This window comes from Aquarana catesbeiana, linkage group LG13, assembly GCF_042186555.1.
Source record: "Aquarana catesbeiana isolate 2022-GZ linkage group LG13, ASM4218655v1, whole genome shotgun sequence".
Lineage (NCBI taxonomy): Eukaryota > Metazoa > Chordata > Amphibia > Anura > Ranidae > Aquarana > Aquarana catesbeiana.
Window position 1 is genome coordinate 59,750,763 of NC_133336.1, and position 12,957 is coordinate 59,763,719.

The following is a 12,957-nucleotide window of genomic DNA, read 5'->3' on the forward strand; positions in this document are numbered from 1 at the left end:
TGTATTCACCTTGGTGTGGAAATATCATTTAATGCCACGTACACGCGATCGAAAATTCCGCCAGCAAAAGTCTGATGTGAGCTTTTGGTTGGAAATTCCGACCGTGTGTATGCTCCATCGGACTTTTGCTGGCGGAATTTCCGCCAGCAAAAGATTGAGAGCAGGTTCCCTATTTTTCCGTCGGAAAAAGTTTCTATCGGAAATTCAATTTGTCTGTATGCAATTCCGATGTGCAAAAAAACACGCATGCTCAGAATCAAGTACGAGACGGAAGTGCTCGGTCTGGATTAACAGAAGGAGCCCAAAGGATGACGCGCTTCGTATGGAACTTCCCTTTTCTAGTGCCGTCGTACGTGTTGTACGTCACTGCGTTCTTGGCGGTCGAAAGTTCAGAGAACTTTTGTGTGAACGTGTGTATGCTAGCCAAGCTTGAGCAAAATCCTGTCAGAAAAATCATCCAAGGTTTTTCCGACGAAAATTCCGACCGTGTGTATCCGGCATAAGTCTTTCAAGGCAGTGCATAATGCCCAGTTCTACTCCAAGACTCTAAGACTCTAAGACTCCCATCTTTCCCCAACTTGGTGAATTTCCAATCAGGCGTTGGGGCCAGTTTTTCCAATAACTTGGAAGAGACTCACAATGGATGCCAGTTTGTTGGGTGATGGTCCTTGGAATGTTGATGTTTCAGAAAACTTGGTTGGAGCGAGAACCAAAACTTCCTATAAACATGTTGGAACTCAGGGCCATTTGACTGTCCTTTTACCACTGGACTAAACTTCAGGGGCCCCCAATGAAAATTTAGTTAGACAACTCCACAGCCATGGCCTACATCAACCATCAAGGAAGTCAAGCAGCCAAGAAGGAAGTGGAATTTATGCTGACCTGGGCTGAGCATTATGTTCTGGCCTTGAGTGCAGGACACATTCGGGGTGTGGGAAATCGACAGGTGACTTGCTGAGCTGTCAATGTCAAGATCAAAGACAGTAGTTCCTTTTCACCCAGAGGTGTTTTGGGACTTTTGTCTCAGGTGGTGGATGCTGGATGTGACCCTGTTGGCATTCTGGTTCAACAACAAACTAGACAGGTTCATCATCAGGACCTGGGATCCTCAGGCTTTCCCAGTAGGCTCACTGGTAACTCCGTGGGATCAATTTCTCCTGATATATGGCTTTGCTCTGCTAAACACCCTCCCACAACTGCTCTGCAGGATAGAATCAGAGGGCATTCCAGTGATTTTTGTGGCACCGAGCTAGCTCAAGAAGGCTTGGTACTGGGACATTCTCCAGCTTCTGGCAAACTCTTCCTGGCCTCTTCTAGGTCACAAATCTGGGAGGCTTACTATGTGCAGTTCCAGCAAAGAAAGTTTTGTCCTAGATGAAACTCCATGAGACATATCTTGGCCTTTCTCCAGTCAGGTCTGCATAAGCATCTGGCCCTGATTACCCTCAAGGGACACATTTCAGCCTTAGCTATGCTCTTCCAGGGTCCACTGGCTTCTCACTACTTGGTGAAGGACTTTGTTGAAGGTGTTGCTCAATTAGCTCCTCCTAAATGCTTTAAGCCCCCACAAAGGCTGACTTATGTCCTATCTGAATGTTTCTCAGAAACATTTATAATACTAGTATACAAGAAAATGCTTTATGAATTACAGATGGTCATTCTAAATCCTGAACAAAGGCTGTTTTAGGTTCTGCCTGAACATTTCTCAGGTGACTGCAGAAGAAAGCGTGTTTATTAAAAAATGCTGGTAGAACAACAGTGAAGAAAAATAAGGTTTTTATAGTTTTGTGAATGATCCCTCAGGAGGAAATCAAGACAAACAGCTGTCCTCCATTAGTAAGGTCCATGTCACACTAGCAATCCTGTCGCTTGTGAGAACTTGTCAGTGACAGCATTATTAAATGTGGTCACCTGCTTGTCAGGTGGATGAACAATGGACTTCTTTCTCACTGACTAAAGTAGCGCCAGCGAGAGAGCAATGCCTCACTCATTAGCCAGCTAAGGGAGCGACACATATGAGCCAATGACTGTTTTATTGCCTTGCTGTGTACTGCATAATGATCCTGCCACTGGTGACTTTCTGCCAGGGATGAGATCACTAGTGCAATGTATGTCTAAGGCTCTACTACTATTACAACGTTTGGGATTGGTAATGTAAACCTAGAAACAAAAATGTAATATATTGTAGTTTACTAGGTTAGGTTGGGTTGGTAATTAGGTTTTGTTAGAAATTCTGTATATAGCCCTACATAACAGACAGTGCACAGTCCACATGGGCTTTGCTGCTTTACTGCAGACAGGAAACGTGATTTTTTTTATTCAGGGAAAAGACATAGAACATACTATAGATGTAGCCAGGGCCGTAGATCATTTTTTTTCCTGGGAGGGGTTCAGGTCTTTCAAACTCAAAGGCATCCTTTAGGTCATGAGGATTTGAAATGCAGCACAGCAAAAATGATTTCCATTCAACTGAATGCGGTTGTGGTGCTGTAGTGCAGGGTTTAAGGGATTCAAATATGTGATGAGGAAGCAATACTGTGCCTCCTCGCTGCCTGCCAAATGCTCTTTGAAGAACAATCTGAACAGGAATCCTCTTCAGAGTGCAAAACTAGTGGAAACTAGCCTTAAAGTAATTGCAAGGGTTTGTTTTTTTAAATAACAAACATGTAACCCCCTAGGAGAAGCGCTCTCCCGGGGGATTAACTTGCGGGCACACTCCCAAATCCATCATTTGGTGTCCATAGCTGCCACATGTATGACTCAGCCCCGCCCCCGGCGCCCACGTCATTAGATTTGATTGACAGCAGCGGGAACCAATGGCTGCGCTGCTATCAAACTATCCAATCAAGAGCCGAGAACCCTGGGCAGAGGGACAGCGCATCCTCGCCGGGTGAAGTTCCGGGGCTCAGGTAAGTAAAACGGGGGGGCTGGGGGGCCGGTCACTGCCAGGTGTTTTTTCACCATAGAATGCATTCAGGTGAAAAAACACAAGGGTTTACAACCCCTTTAAGTGTTTATGTAGCTGACATCCCAAGGTTTTTAAACATACACCAGCTATGTACTTCCTGAGCTATATTTTTAACTTGCATTCATACTGACTTTGTTCCTTTAACACTTTATGGATATATAGTTTTTCAAAAAGGAATTATAATTGGTACTTACTGCATATTTTCATTGTGTAACAATATGCAGCGTGTACCTGGTAAATATTTTATTTTAAATAAAAGAAACTGAGCCAACTTCACAAAGACCTGCTCAGGTTGCACAGTAAGATTGCCTATTATCCAGTCTTAAGCCCCCAAAATCCATTGCTAGCTCTTGTCAGATGAGAATGTTTGAAAACCAACAGCCAACCAGCATCCTATCAGTACCCTCAGCCAATGGCTGCAAGCACTGACAGATGTGTTCTGGCGGCGGGGGGGGTCCCCCTGTCAGAACACAGTAGCTCAGCGGGGAGATCACTGTAATAACATCACACCATTAGTACAGATAGCTTCTCCTGAGCTCCCCAGTTTTTTTCATTCAGCCCGTTGGATTGAACTAAAAAAAAAAAAAAAAAAAAAAAAAGCATTGTGTGTACCAGGGTTTAGATCTTATCTTATCCTATATTCTAAAAGGCCAATATACCATAAATACCTACAGCCAATATCCAAGGTGTTCCAAGTTTTGTTTGTACACCTGAGTAATGAGATGAAAAGAGCCAAGGCTGTCCACTGATGTTGCCATGTACAGTATCTGCACATCAAGTGGTTACCTGCTGTTAGAGACCAGTTTTTGACCCTGGATGCAGAGAGATTTTGTCCAAGGGCAAAAATGTCTTCCTACCTGCAGGTAACCAGTGGATGTGCGGATACATGTGGATACATGTTTACAGCAGCAGACAACCTTGGCTGTTTTCAGCCCATCCCTCAGGTGTACAGGATGAGCAGATATTGGAACATTTGAGATCCCAGGCGCAGGTAATTGCAGTATACTTGCTGCACCATGCTCATGTAGGATGCATGAATGAGACCCAAGACTGGATTTTAACTAACCTTACTGTACAACCTGAGCAGGTGCAAGGGGCAACATATTGTGGTAGGTAGTAAACAAGTGTTTTTATGAAATGTTTTAAGAGATTAAAAAAAATAAAATAGTGCACTGCCTAGCACACCACAGGTGCACCTGATAATAAGGTTGGCTCATATTCAGTCTTAAACTGTAGTAAACCCAGCTTTTGAACTTGTACCTACAGGTATCCCTGTAATAAGGCTTACCTAAAGGTACAGTGAATATCTCCTAAACATGTGATGTTTAGGAGATATTAACATGGGAAGCAGCAGGTGACGTCACCCACACATGTGCTGCTACATCACTCAGCAGGTCCTGGCTGGGGAAAGACCCCAACATTTAAGTAGGGATTTACCCAGATCCCTGGACCGACAGTTGGCACAGCCTCTCAGTGAGCCAGCTGCCCCTTCCACAGCCCAGCGCTCCAGTGAGCATGGGGGGGGGGTGGTGGTCTCCCTCCTAAGAACCCCCCCTTCCCTCCTTAAGCAAAGATTCCCACTGCAAAATATTTCCCTCCCATAAATATTCCCCCCAAAAATTAAACATCCTGTCTCTAAACTGACCCCAAAGCAAAAATATCTCCCTCAATCAACACCCCCCCCCCCCCAAAGATTCCTAATCATGAAAAACTTTTCCCTTCGTTCAATCAAACTCCCTCCCAGAAGAAAATCCCTGCCATTAACCATCCCTCTAAACTTCTCTACAAAAATTCCCCCCTTCTCCAAAATCAAACCCACCTATCTTTCCTTAACCCCCCCCTCCAAAAGAAACTCCCCCAGGCAGGAATTCTCACCCCCTCCTTCCCCCAAACAGAAAGTTTATGCCTCTCCACTTGCTAGAACTCAGTGCTGCACAGAAGCAGGAAAACGTCTGCAGCCCCAATCTCCCTTCTGCTGTGTGGTATGTACCTCGAGGAGGAGTCTAGGAGTTCCCTCGACCGTGCACTGTCAGTTGCAGGTATCCAAGACCTGTTTGTAGATATTGCAAGCATTGGGACCTCGCAGGAATTTCTTGACTTTTGGGGGGACCCCTTATTAAACTGATGGGGATTGGGCACAATAGAAGAGGGACTGGCTGCTGCACTCCGAAACTCTTGATTGCTTATACTGTGCTGTTGCTGAAGCTGAGCAGCACAACAGCAGGGACACTGTCTGGGCATTTTGCCAGAATGCTCTGGGGGGGGGGGGGGGTTGAACACCCCTGACCCCCCCTTATCTATGCCCCTAGATGTATCTACAAAAGAATAAACACTGCCATCTACTGGTTGAAGAATATATCTCTACTAATACTTTAATAATGATTATACTGATGTAAAGTAGTTGTTGCACAAAATACAATTCTGTATTCCAACAATTTTCTTTTTACAAGGTTCCTTTTTTTTCACTTTATTTATTTATTTTTTCACTTTTTATTTTCCTAATAATTATGCTTGTAACGTACTTCCTTTCCTAGGATGACAACACTTACTTGTCATGCTGTATCAGGACAACATTGACTCAGAATGAACTACGAAACACCACCTCTCTCCTACTGTCCATTACATAGTGGGATGTTGTGCATCAGTTCTCCAAGAACCTTTTAGTCTGCAGCTTTTTCCATCAATATGCACAATTTATTACAATTTAAAATGTACATAGTTTCTTTTTTTCAGTTCAGTGTTCTAACAGTTATAAATGCTAATGGAAAATTAATTCCAATTCAAGAGCAGCACACAAGGTGGAATGAATTCAAAAGTAGCAAATTAAACGCACATGCACTAATGCATTCAATATACACGACACAAAGAAGTTTTTTTATTATTATTTTTTTACTTCTTCTGATTCAAATTTGATTAATGGGATCCAACTAGAACATTCTGTAATTGTTCTGTCACATGTGAGTTACCAAGAAGTTTGCCAGTCAACAGGTCAGTATTATTTGACAGTGTGTTAAGATTACTCAACCTATAAAAAAAAAATATGTTTTAGAGGAAAAGAAACAGACTAAGCCAAGAAATCATTTTCAGACTTCTGGGCTGACTATTTGGCCAATGTAAAATACTAAATCACACTAGAGACAACGCATTTATGTCTCTTTTCCAAAGAATATTCTGTAACTGGGATCACACTCCCAAAAAAACATGTGCTGAGTGCTGCAGAGTCAGTTCCCCCGAACGTCCACTAGATGGTGCTCACACCCCTTGATCTAAATAGCAATAGCCAAATCAGTAACCACCCACAAGCCATGCAGCCCTCAGCTCCTGTGTACAGGTGGTTGTAAAATTCAGCAGAGTGATGGAAAGGAAAATTACAAATATTTAAAGATTGCATATCATGCCTGGCTGAAAGAGGACAGCTTTGCTTGCGTTCAATGGCTGCTGTCTTCAGAAGGTAAGTGACAATTTTGGATCTTGTCTGCAGAATCTCTGTTATGCCAATTTGTAAAAAAAAAAAAAAAAAAAAGTATTTAGCTCCTGGCTAGAAAGCAACTTGGATATAAATAGAGTGAATTGTTATTCTTGCTGGGAGGAATTAATAAAACACGATTAGGCTCATTCGGAGCATTGCGTGGATCTAAGATAATGAAAGTGCTGTAGCCTGCAGCAATCAAACTGCAGCATTCTTAAGTTTAAAGTAGCAGTGAAGGTTGCTATGGGTTACCGGCGTATTGCACTTTGGGAGTAAATCCAATGGGCTTGTCCAGTACGGCAAACAGCTTGCAAAGTGCTGTGACCCATAGCCACTAATTAGAAATGATCCTTGCCAGCTCTGACTACTGTATACTGAAATGTGAACTGGTTGCTATGGGATGTTGCAACTTTTGCATCACCGCAGCACTTTGCCGTCAATGAATAAGCTATTCATTTAAAGTGACAAGCTGCAAAAGTAGATTGGAAGAAAAGTGTATTCCCCTTTTTTGGGACTTTATGCTGCAAAAGCAGAGGTATCATATGAACTTATCATAGCTCCTGGCTAACCTTTTAGAACAATTTATTGTTCCCCGTTTAATATTTTAACTGAAGTGCAATGTGTGCGCCTTTATATCGCTTTTTTTTTTCTTCTTATTGCTCAATCTTCTTTTTTTTTTTTTTTTTTTTTGTTGACAATGCGAAACCCACAGACTTTTGGATCTAGCTCTAAAGCAAACTGAAGAGGAAAGAAATTCTAAGAGCTGTTATTTCCAGACTTTTAAAGACGCAGGCTCCAAGACTTGCCATTCGGAGCTGGAATGAGTATGCAGGGTGGAAGTTTAGACTTTTCTGGCTGGGATCTTGGTACAGGTTAGTGATGTTAGTTTGTTTAGCCAGGATCGGGGTGACAGCACCATTACCTGCTCCTTTAAAAGGAAGCCAGCAATGGCAGCCCTCATAATTCTATCCTCGCTGTTCCCCTTTAAACATTGTGTTGGTGTGCAAAGTGCAACGCTGAACAGCCACCAATCAGAATCAAATTACTTTTTGAAAGTCAGAACAGTAAGACGATTGCTCATTCTCTTTTTTAGCACTGTTTTTTATTGCCAGTTATTCTTGTTCAGCGTAGAAAGTTGTGTGCCATTTGTTGATCTATAAGTGTCAGTGTTCCCGTATGTGGATGTGAAGTTGGGTTGCAGCTGAGACATGTAGTCACCACATTAGTTTGGGGCATCTTTCTTCTTTCTCGACTGACAGCATACTTGATGATGGGATGTAGAGGGGAGGAAAGGAAAAGAGCAGACAGTTCATGTCCCGCAGTTATGACAGAAGCCCATCCATGTTTCTTAGACATTTGTCCCAGCTGCCATATTCTGGGCAGTGTTAAAACCTTTGCTCTGCCTGTAAACCTGTTCTTATCTCTTCAATATGGACTTGATATGCTGACTGATCAAAGAGCTAAGTCTAGTCGCTTTTTACAAGTTTTTTTTTATATCCTGCAGAAAATGATCACATTAAAGTAACACTAAACTCTAGTTTTAAAAAAAATATTTTATTCCAGTATGTATTCTTAACTCAAAAATACCTTCTATTGCTCCCAGCCTCCTCCAGATCTCCATTATTTTTTTTTGCTGTTGCTATCCAACTTCCTGTTAGGTGGTGGCTACATTCATTCTGCATTGTCCCACTGTATGTTGGAGCGTAGCCACCCTCTCTTGCTCACTCTCAAGATGGTCTATGGACTTTGGGATGTGTATAGAGTTGCCACCTCATCCCTTTAAACCCAAACACCTTTCAATTACACAGGTTCTGAGGCTAATTAAATGCAGATAAGGCACCGAGTGAGTTTAATTACCACCTTAATTAGCCACAGAACCCGTGTAATTAATGTGTTTGGGTTTAAAGAGGTGAGTTGGCAACCATAGATGTGTAGTGTGCAGGGACGGACTGACCATTCGGCCACTCGGGCACTGCCCGAGGGCCCAGGCACTCTAGGGGGCCACATCAGGGTTGCCAGCCTCAGTTAAACCAGGGACAGTATGTAAAAATCTGTGTTTTTTTTTTACATCTGTCTCTGAAATGTCCCTTACCGACATCCTTTTGGTCTAAAAATCCAGAGTTTATAGCTGCCCCACCTCTCCAGTACCTTCTCAGCCAATAGAAACATGTCTGTGTATACTGTGTGTACATGTATGTGTATACTGTGTGATTGTATACTGTGTGTGTGTGTTTGTGTATACTGTGTGGCCCCCTAATCTCTGATTGCCTGGGGGGCCCCATAATCTGTTATTGCCCGGGGGCCTCATGAGTTGTCAGTCCCCCCCTGGTAGTGTGCATATAGCACTGCACATGACCACAACTAACATGCACTGCTCATTCCAAAAATAGTGGAAATGAGAAGAAAAAGAAAGATTTGGGAGCTCAGGGAGGAGAATACACACAGTAAGAAACAATTTAATGAAAAAAAGATTACAGGTCCATTACGTAGTGGATACGTATGAATGATTTTTGGAGAATTTGGTTATTGTTTAGTGTCACTTTAGGTGACTGTCCTGTTGTAAAAATCAGTACAGCATGCTAAAAGTACACCTATGGGTCTGTTTATCACCTTTCACCTAAGTGTCACACATTTTGTACTTATGAGTCAACTAGAAATATGTGTGACTCTTGGGTGAACGTTGTGCAAACATTTATACTCGCCTAAATGGCTGCAGCATCGATCTGATGCTGCAGTTGTCCCTCGCCGGCTCATCACTGAGAACTGAGCGATCAAAGAAATATGATCACTCAGTTCTTGGATCGGTTCTGGAGTGCAGTGACTGTCAGCCACCGCCATGGGGGAAGGCAGTGGCTGGCTCAGGGATCAGTGGTGTGCTGACAGCTAGCAGACAGGCATCTGAGTGGATTCTGACATTATTATCGAGATCCCTGCAGATCCTGGACTGGCTCTGTGACTTTAGCCTGCTGTCTGCTGAATCTGGGTCACAGGAGTGCAGAAATAAGAGCACTCCTGTGACCCACAGAAGTATGGCCGAAAGAGCTTTGACCAAATTTTTTTTTAATAAATTGACCTACTAGACAAGCAATTTTTCTCTGTGTCGCTAGGCTGTCAATGTTTTTTGGCTGATGCTTTTTTCCCCCTTTGATAGGGCCAGTAACTCATGCAGTCTGTTCTTTGTGAGAATGCAGTATCAATTTGTAGTTTTATGAAATTATGTTTTGAAAGATTATTGTTAAATGATCAGATTATGTCCACGCTGTTGAATATCTACGTATAGGTCTTAGGCGGTTATTTGAATGAAACCAGGATAAAGGTATACCAAGTACCATTGCTGACTTATTAAGAGCTTTGGGGCTGTCATGCTGATTACAGCTCCAGGACCTAGTTATTTTCTGACCTGGGACAAGTACGGGAGATCAAATATTAAGACCCCTTTCACACTGGGGCAGTGCCGGCATTAGCTTTAAAGCGCCACTAGTTGTAGCAGCGCTTTACCGCTGTTATAGCGGCGCTTTTTGGCCGCTATCGGGGCGCTTTTAATAGACAGCTGCCCTTTGCAGTTGCTCAAAATCTTATTAAATGAGGCAAGGCTTCACTTTACAAAGAATACCCAATCATGTGCAAGGAAAATAAAAAAGACAGCATTTTTGCTTGAACATGATTGGATGATGGAAGTCGGCAGAGCTTCTGCTCATTTACTAAGCTCTAGAGCAGGAGTCGCCAAACTTTTTAAACAAACGGCCACTTTATTGTGCTTCAGACCTTAGGGGAGCCGGACTGTGGCCAGCAGGAATATAATTTTTCCGGCATCAGTGGGAGTAAACAGTGCCCTATCTTTGGTATTCGGATGAGAAATATGCCCCATTGTTGGTGTCCATGGGCAGGAAATATGCCCCATTGTGTCAGTTGGCAGAATAGTTATTATATCAGGGGATAAATAGTACCTCAAGGGCCGGATAAAGGCAAGTAAAGGGCCGCATCTGGCCCCCGGGCCGCAGTTTGGAGACCCCTGCTCTAGAGCAACTGCACAGCCTATTTGCCTTTGGTAAATCAACCCCAATATGTGAGGTGCAGAAACCATCTTCCTTTGTTTTGACAGCTGCTGATTAATGAAATGTAATAAGCTGCAACTCTTAAGCCGTGTACACACGGGAGGACTTTTCAGCATCAAACGTCCGATGGTCTTTCCGACAGACTTTCGACGGAGTTAGGACGGACTTTCGGACGACCAGACTTGCCCACACACAAACGGACTAAAGTGCATTCGAAAGTTCGTTGGTATGAACGTGATGACGTACGAAGGGACTAGAATAAGGAAGTTCATAGCCAGTAGCCAATAGCTGCCCTTGCGTCCTTTTTTTGTCCAACGGACTAGCATACAGACGAACGGATTTTTCGACCGGACTCGAGTCCGTCGGAAAGATTTGAAACATGTTCCAAATCTAAAGTCCGTCTGATTTTCGACAGAAGGTCCGATGAAGCCTACACACGGTCGGATTGTCCGACGGATTTGTTCCATCGGACCAGTCCGGTCGAAAAGTCTGCCCGTGTGTACACGGCATTAGCACTGCCTCATTGAATGATGATCTAAAATGGCAAACCCCAGTGTGGACAAGAGTTTCTTGTATTCATCTGACATTTCACCATTGACATCAAGGAGAAGATGCAGACAATAGAGGTGATAGACTAGGGCAGCCTTTTTCAACTAGGGTTCTTTTAGATATAGTTAGGGGTTGTTTGAGCAGAGGCCTATTGATTTTTTTTTTGCCTAAGGGTGTCTGAAAACTCTGGCACTGACATCACTCAGTGGAGCCTGTGGTGGAACCTTTCCTCTTGACGATCATGTAAATGACCACTGACCACCAATGATCTTTTTAGCTGCCTGTTAGTAACCACTGACCACCAGTGTAAGGTAGTTTGATTTTCAATGAGCATCACTTAACTGTTGACCAGTGCAAGAGGGCACTATTCCACTTACCACCAATGTATAGGGGTTTGTTTCCACTGATCATGATCCTAATGAAACACTATACTGGCCACCAATGTAAGGGGCACTTCTCCACTGACCATCAATGTATGGATTGTCTCCACTTACCACCAGTATAAGGAAACACAACACTGACCAACAATGTAAAATTGGCCCTTTTCCACTCACCACTGATGTAAGGGGCAATACACCACACACTAATGTATGAGAGAGCTACACTGACTACCATTGTTTTAAGGGCACTGCACTGATCACCAATTTAAGAGCGCAGTCTGAATAGCAGGAGGCCATTACATTGATCACCAATGTAAAAGTGCACACGACACTGACCACCACTGTATTAAGGCACTACACTGATCACCAGTGTAATACAACACTACACTGATCACCACTGTAATAGGACACTACACTGATCACCAATATAATAGGACACTACACTGATCACCACTGTAATAGGACACTACACTGATCACCAATATAATAGGACACTGCACTGATCACCACTGTAATAGGACACTGCACTGATCACCACTGTAATAGGACACTACACTGATCACCAATGTAAGAGGGCACTACACTGATCACCAATGTAATAGGACACTACACTGATCACCAGTGTAATAGGGCATTACACTGATCACCAATGTAATAGGACACTACACTGATCACCACTGTAATAGGACACTACACTGATCACCAATGTAATAGGACACTACACTGATCACCACTGTAATAGGACACTACACTGATCACCACTGTAATAGGACACTACACTGATCACCAATGTAATAGGACACTACACTGATCACCAGTGTAATAGGGCATTACACTGATCACCAATGTAATAGGACACTACACTGATCACCAGTGTAATAGGGCATTACACTGATCACCAATGTAATAGGACACTACACTGATCACTAATGTAATAGGACACTACACTAATCACCAATGTTAATAGGACACTGCACTGATCACCAATGTAATAGGGCACTACACTGATCACCAATGTAATAGGGCACTACACTGATCACCAATGTAATAGGGCACTACACTGATCACCAATGTAATAGGGCACTACACCGATCACCAATGTAATAGGGCACTACACCGATCACCAATGTAATAGGGCACTACACTGATCACCAATGTAAGAGGGCACTACACTGATCACCAGTGTAAGAGGGTACTACACTGATCGCCAATATAATAAGACACTGCACTGATCACCAATGGAATAGGACACTACACCGCTCACCAATGTAAGAGGGTACTACACTGATCACCAATGTAATAGGACACTACATTGATCACCAATGTAAGAGGGCACTACACTAATCACCAATGTAATAGGACACTACACTGATCACCAATGTAAGAGGGCACTACACTAATCACCAATGTAATAGGACACTACACCGCTTACCAATGTAAGAGGGCACTACACTGATCACCAATGTAATAGGGCACTACACCGATCACCAAATGTAATAGGGCACTACACTGATCACCAATGTAATAGGGCACTAC

At 43.1% G+C, this 12,957-nt stretch overlaps 1 protein-coding gene across 2 annotated transcripts in view; it reads left to right on the forward strand.

Annotated features, from left to right (window-relative positions):
• Window positions 1-5,880: 5,880 nt before the first annotated feature.
• ESR2 (estrogen receptor 2) overlaps window positions 5,881-12,957 on the forward strand; it is a 132,945-nt gene continuing 125,868 nt past the window's right edge. The window contains exons 1-2 of one of the 2 annotated variants that reach the window (XM_073610690.1): window positions 5,881-6,419; window positions 7,150-7,309. The gene's annotated coding sequence lies outside the window, so the exon portion shown is untranslated. The remainder of the gene's footprint in view (window positions 6,420-7,149; window positions 7,310-12,957) is intronic. The other variant, XM_073610689.1, reaches the window with a different exon arrangement.